At 41.5% G+C, this 7,509-nt stretch overlaps 1 pseudogene; it reads left to right on the top strand.

The window, feature by feature from the left end:
- The first annotated feature begins 496 nt into the window (after positions 1 to 496).
- LOC102815190 lies at positions 497 to 1,845 on the top strand (annotated as a pseudogene).
- The last annotated feature ends 5,664 nt before the right edge of the window (positions 1,846 to 7,509 follow it).

The raw sequence follows: 7,509 nt of genomic DNA on the forward strand, positions 1-7,509 counted from the left end.
AGCTCAGGAGTTGATGGTTCAAATTCACCCTTAGGTACCTCACAAGACAGACCTGATGATCTGCCTCCAAAGGGTCACTGCCTTGAAATGCTATGGAATAGTTCTACTTGGTGCACAGGGAGTTGCCATGAGTCAGAATCACCTACATGACAACGAACAACAGCATGCATAGTAGACATTTTCTATCCTCTCAGTTTTGACTTACTTGTATTTTTGCATTTAAGACATGTTTCTTGTAAATTGCATATAATTGAATCATTTAAAATCCAATCTGAAAACATCTACTTTTAATTGAAAAACATTTTTTAAATCTACATAGAGAATTAAGGAGCTCTGGTAGAGTACTGGTTACAAATTCAGCGGGAGAAAGATGAGGCTTTCTGCTCCCGTAAAGATTTACAGCTTCAGAAACCGTGTACAGGGACGCTATGAGTCATTACCGACTCCACGGCACATAACAACAACAACAACAACATAGAGAGTGGAGGAAGGGGACATGGTAGAGGTGGGAAAGAGAATAGAAGGTTGCCGCTTGCCAGTCTTGCAGCGGAACCCGAACAACGCAAATACGTGAGCCCTGGCCGAGATCCTCCGAGTGAAGGACATCAGCGGCCGGAAGCATTGGATTCCACAAACACCTGTGGAACGGGTGACCCGGGAGCAGCCGATTTTAAGGAAAATTCAGTTTTCCAAGAAAAAGGCCAAACCCTCTACGAAGAGGCTGCTTCCTGGGTCCTGCCCGGGCTCTCTAGCAAGACAGTCAAAATGGAAGGTGAAGGTTTCAGCAGCAACAGCAGTGTCGAGCTTAGCAGCTCCAGCCTCCATGTTCCCCAAGAATGCCTGTCGGATAGTGACAGTTTAGTGAGGAAGGAAGTGGAAATCGAATTGTTGGGGTGCACTGATGAGTGCATACAGGGTAAAATTCCATTGATGCCAGGCATGACTGGCGCCCCGGAGTTTTACCAGAGCCCTGACCACATCACCAGCAAGAATAACATCGAGTGCATTGAGCTGGGCCGCCACCGCCTCAAGCCGTGGTATTTCTCGCCGTACCCGGAGGAGCTCACCACGTTGCCCATCCTCTACCTCTGTGAGTTCTGCCTCAAGTACTGCAGAAGTCTCAAGTGTCTGCAGCGTCACTTGACCAAGTGCAAACTGCGGCACCCCCCTGGCAATGAGATTTACCGCAAGGACACCATCTCCTTCTTTGAAATTGATGGCCACAAGAACAAGAATTATTCCGAGAACCTGTGTCTTCTGGCCAAGTGCTTCCTCGACCACAAGACATTATACTACGACACACACCCCTTCCTCTTCTACATCTTGACGGAGTACGACAGCAAAGGTTTCCACATGGTGGGCTACTTTTCCAAGGAAAAGGACTCGATTGAAGACTACAATGCTGCCTGCATTCTGACCTTGCCTCCCTTCCAGCACCAGGGCTATGGCAAGCTGCTGATCGAGTTCAGCTATACACTCTCCAAAGTGGAAGGGAAAACCGGGACCCCTATGAAGCCTCTATCAGATGTCGGCCTCCAATCCTATCGAAGCTACTGGTCCCAGACCATCCTGGAGCTCCTGATGGGGCTGAAGTCAGAGAGCGGGGAGAGACCACAGATTACCATCAACGAGATCAGCAAGATCACCAGCATCAAGAAGGAAGATGTCATCTCCACTCTGCAGTACCTCAACCTCATCACCTACTACAAGGACCAGTACATCCTCACGCTGTCCAAGGACATTGTGGAGGGGCACAAACAGGCCATGCTCAAGCAGCCGCTTCGGATTGACTCGAATTGTCTGCACTTCATTCCCAAGAACTGGAGCAAGCAGGAGAAGTACTGACAGACTGTGTTGTGCAGGGCAGTTTGGGGACTCAGGCAGAACTGGGGCTGGGAGCCTAACCTGCCCCCACCAAGGTGCTGAGGACCACTCAAAGACAGTACAGGCCTGGCCTGCCTGGGCTGCTGGTGCCCAGGACCAGAGCCACTGCAGGTTCACTCCAAGGTCAGTTGATTGCTGGCTCAGGCCTGCTCCAAACCAGACACCCGAGAAACCCAACAGATGTGTATAGGGAAGGTAGATTTGGGGTGCTCTGCACAGAACATTGGTTGGTGTAAAGATTTTTGTTTGTTTGTTTTGTTTTTTGGTAAAATAGGAGTTGGGGCTGGGTGGATACTGCTTGCAGAATTCTGGTGTCCTTTGCACAGCCCACGTCCCCACAATAAATTGTTTCTATAGTTAAAAACAAAAACAAGGTTATTTTAATTCTTACGACCTTGCTCTTTTTCTCTGGTTCATATGTACGCTCTTTGTTCATTTTTTTTTTTTTTAAATCTTGTTGTATTGACTGTTTTTCAGTATTCCATGTTATCACCAATTGATTTATTACCTATACTTCTTTGTTTTATTTTTTAGTGGTAGTTGTGAGGTTTATAATGTGCAACCTTAACTAATCACAGTGTAAATTTCAAATACCATGTTGTTCTTGTTGTTGTTAAGTGGCATTGGAAACACTCATAGCACCCTGTATAGGGTTTCCAAGGAGCGGCTGGGGAGCTTCAACTGCCAAACTTGAAGTTCAAAGCAAACTTGTAGCCCAGCGCATGAACACACAGCATCACACCAGCACTCCAAACACCATATTATGTCATGTATAATGTAAGAAACTTGAAACAATACATTGCTGTTTCTTCTTCCACATCATTTTTGCCAGTATTGTCATGAATTTTAGAGTTAAATATGTTATAAATCTTGCAGTATGTTGTTATTATTCTAGAAGAAAATGGTTGTTGCAATGGAGAAAAATCTTTATATATTTACCAATAGACTTACTATTTTGGGTGATGTTCATTCCTTTGTATAGATTTCAGTTTCATCTGCTCTCATTTTCTTCAGACTGAAGCACTTAATTTTACCATTCTTATAGTTCAAGTCATAAGGAATAAAGTTGATTCAATGTTCATTCATCTGAAATGATTTTATTTTGCCTTCATTAAAAGATTTTGCTAAAATATGAATAATAAAAATTTGCCATTTTAACCACAGTTTTAGGATGCAATTCAGTGGTATTACTTCCATTCATAATACTGAACTGTTATCCCCACTGCGTATTTCCTAAGCTTTTCCATCAACTCAAACTGAAACTCAGTATCCCTAAGCAATAAATTCCTATCCCCATCCCCTCAGTCTATCATAGCTACTAATAAACCTTTGTCTCTGTGCATTCAAAAAATGCTTATATTGCTGTAAAACTATGCTATATAGATACAACTATTGAGTGGTCAGTAGGTAGAACGTCAGACGTGTTCCTCAAGAAATTGGCCATGCGCTCTATTTAGTCATGAATGGAAGATGCAATTATGTATGGCCTTTGATAGTTAGAAATGTCAAAGTTCCTGGCGAGAAAATGATCTACTGATTTTTATTATGATGATCATGCATCATAGGGTTGAATTGAGCCATTTTAGTGAAGAATCCCATCATCACCAGATTGAAGTAGTGCAGTGGAAGGAAGCAACTTCAAGACACATTCTAATGTTGTGGAATTCAACCTGACAAGAGTCCTGGTGTGGCACTGTAGGATAAGCACTGGACTGCTGCTAACTCAAAGGTTGGCGATTCAAACCCACCAGCTGTCCTATGAAACCCTATACTCATAGGGTTGCTATGAGTCGGAACCGACTCAATGGCACTTAAGAAGAACAGATAGAAGTATCGATTCCTTGAATTGTCAAAAGTAGTCTTTGGTTTCCCTGAAGGTTTCCTAGATCCTAGCATATCAGATAGTGTAGTATTTATGAATCAGGCTGCTAACCTCAAGGTCAGCAGTTCAAAACTACCATCTGTTCCGTGGGAGAAAGATGAGGCTTTCTGCTCCCGTAAAGATTTACAACCTTGGAAACCCTGTACAGGGTCACTGTGAGTTGGAACCGACTCCACGGTACTTAACAACAACAACAACAACAACAGCATATTAGAAGGAGTGCTGGTGATGCTGTAGGATGAGCACTGGACTGCTAACCACAAGGCTGGCAGTTCAAGCCCACCAGCCTCACCACAAGAGAAAGATGAGGCTTTCTGCTTCCGTAAAGATTTCCGGCCTTGGAAATTCTATGAGTCAGAACCAACTAGAAAGCACCTCACAATATATTGGAGGAAGGTATAGTAAATATTGATGCCCCAAAGTTTCTACAAACTTCAATAAATGTTCACTGTACACAAAGGTATCTTTGCATGTTGTTGTTGTCAGGTGCCATTGAGTTTGTTCTGATTCATAGGACCCCATGCACAACAGAATAAAACTCAACCTGGTCCTGAGCCATTCTCACAATTGTTGTTAAAATCTGAGCCCATTGTTGTTGCCATCGTGCCAATTCAACTCATTGGGGGTTTTCCTCTTTTTTCACTGACCCTGTGCTTTACCCAGCATACTGTAAAGTTATGCTGGGGAAAGTGCAGGGACCGGATCCTCTTGTGATATGTCCGAAGTATGGAAGACAAGGACTTGTCATCCCTGCTTCTAAGGAACATTCTGGCTGAACTTCCAATACAGATTTGCTTTACGTGGCAATCCATTATACTTACAATATTCTTCTACAACACCATAGCTCAAATGCATCCATTCTTATATGGTCTTCCTTATTCATTGTCCAACTTGCACATGAATATGAGGCTGTTAAAAATACCATGGCTCTTGGGTCAGGCGCACCTTAGTCCTCAGTGCTGCCACCTTTGTTCTTGAAGACTTTGAAGAGGTCTTGTGCAGCAAATTTGCCTGATGCACAATGTCATTTGATTTCTTGACTGCTGCTTCCATGAGTGTTGACAGTGGATCCAAGCAAAATAAAGTGTTAGACGACTACAATCTTTTCTCCATTTATCATGATGCTATTTATTGGCCCAGTTGTGAGGATTATCATTTTCTTTACATTGTGAAATCCATACTGAAGGCCGTGGTCTTTGATCTTCACAAGTTAGTATTTTAAGTCCTCTGTGCTTTCAACAAAAAGGTTGTATTATCTGCATATGTCAGGTTGTTAATTAGTCTTCCTCCAATTTTGATGTCATGCTCTTCATTTAATTCAGCCACTCGGGCATACAGATTGAATAAATAGGGTGAAAGAATACAACCTTGGCAAACTTTCCTGATTTTAAACCATTCGATATCCCCTTTGTTCTGTTCAACTGACTGCCTCTTGGTCTATGTACAGATTGCCCCTGATCACCTGGATTATCACAATCAAGTATTCTGAGCACAATAGGTTCTGGAATACCCCATTCTCAATGTTATCCATAGTTTTATCATAATCCACACAGTCAAAAGTCTTTGCATAGTTAATAGAGCACAAGTAAACATCTTTCTGGTATTCTCTGCTTTCAGCCAAAATCCATCTGACACCAGCAATGGTATCTCTCCTTCCATGTCCTTCTGAATTCAGCTTGAATTTCTGGCAGTTCTCTGCCAATGTTCTATTGCAACTGTTTTTGAATTATCTTCAGAAAAATTTTATTTGCATGTGATATTAATGATGTTCAAAGATTTCCACATTCTGTTGGGCCACTTCTCTTTGGAATGGGCACAAATATGGATCTCTTCCAATCAGTTAGCTAGGTAGCTGTCTTCTGAATTTCTTGGCATAGATGAGTGAGTGCCTCCTGTGCCGCCTCACTTTCTTGAAAGATTTCAATTTACATTCCGTCAATTCCTGGAACTTTGTTTTTCGCCCATACTATCAGTGCACCTTGGACTTCTTCCTTCAGTACCATCAGTTCTTGATCACATGTTACCCCTTGAAATGACTGAACATCAACCATTTCTTTTTGGTACAGTGACTCTTGTATACCCTCCATCTTCTTTTGATGCTTCCTGCATCATTCAATATTTTGCCCATGGAACCCATCAATATTTCAAGTCAAGGCTTGAATTTTTTCTTCAGTTCTTTCAGCTTGAGAAATACTGAGTGTGTCCTTTCCTTTTGTTTTTCTAACTCCAGGACTTTGCAGATTGAAGTATATATAAAATTTGACTTTGTTTTCTCAAGCTGTCTTTTAATAAAATATTCTGTTCAGCTCTTTGATTTCCTCATTCCTTACATTTGCTTTAGCATCTTTATGCTGATCAGAGTCTCTTCTGACATCCATTTTGGGCTTTTCTTTCTTTCCTGTCTTTTTAATGATTTTTCTTTCTTCCTGTATAATGTTCTTGATGCTATTCCACAATCATTAGTGTCTAATGCATCAACTCTTTCTGAGATGGTCTCTAACTTCAGGTGGGATATATTCAAAGTTATATTTTGGCTCTCATGACCTTGTTTTAATTTTCTTCAGTTTCAGCCTGAACTTGCAGATGAACAATTGATAGTCCGGCCCTGACCTTGTTTTGACTGATGATATTGAGCTCTTCCACCATTTGGTCGGTTTGAACTGCAAGGTTGTCAGTTCAAACTCACCAGCCACTCCTCAGAAACCCAATACAGTGTTGCTATGAGTCAGACTCGACTTGATGGCACTCAACAATAACAACTTCCCACAGATGTAGTCGATTTGTTTCCTGTGTATTCCATCTGGTGAGGTCAATGTGTATAATGGCTTTTTATGTTGTTTTAAAAAAGGAAGTTGCAATGAATAAGTCATTGGTCTTGTGAACTTCTATCATAGAAACTCCAGCACTATTTCCATCACCAAATCCATATTTCCAGCTAATGATCTTTCTTTGTTTCCAACCTCCACATTCCAATCACCAGTAGTTATCAATGCATCCTGATTGCATGTTTGATCCACTTCAGACTGAAGAAATTGGTAAAATTCTTCAATTTCATCATCATTGGCTTTAGTGATTGGTGCTTAAATTTGAATAATAGTGATATTAACTGGTCTTCCTTATTTTGTTGTTGTTGTCAGGTGCCATCGAGTCGGAACCGACTCATAGCGACCCCATGCACAGCAGAACGAAACAATGTCCTTATAGGCTTATGGATATTAGATATTATCCTATCTTAGACAGCATTGTACTTCAAAATAGATCCTTGAAATGTCCTTTCTGATGATGAATACTATGCCATTCGGCTTCAATTTGTCATTCCTGTCAGATTCAAAATGGCCATTTCAACTCAGTAATTCCTATGATATCGATCTATGCATTCCATTTAATTTTGACAGCATCCAATTTTCCTAGATTCATACTTCATACATTCTGTGTTCTGATTATTAATGGATGTTTGAAGCAGTCTTTCCTCATTTTGAGTTGTTTGCTATCAGCAAATGTCAGGTCCCAAAAGCTTTACTCCTTTCACGTCATCATGGTGAACTCTACTTTGAGGAGGCAGCTCTTCCCCAGTCATATTTTAAGTGCCTTCCAACCTGAACGTGTCATCTTCCCACACAATATCTGGCAATATCCTGCTGCTAATCATAAGGTTCTCAGTGGTTAAACATTCGGACGTAATGTCTTTATTCCTAGTCTGCCTTAGTCTGTAAGCTCAGCTGAAACCTGTCCATCATGGGTGA

This window comes from Chrysochloris asiatica, unplaced genomic scaffold (genome assembly GCF_000296735.1).
Source record: "Chrysochloris asiatica unplaced genomic scaffold, ChrAsi1.0 scaffold00051, whole genome shotgun sequence".
In the NCBI taxonomy this organism is placed as follows: Eukaryota; Metazoa; Chordata; class Mammalia; order Afrosoricida; family Chrysochloridae; genus Chrysochloris; species Chrysochloris asiatica.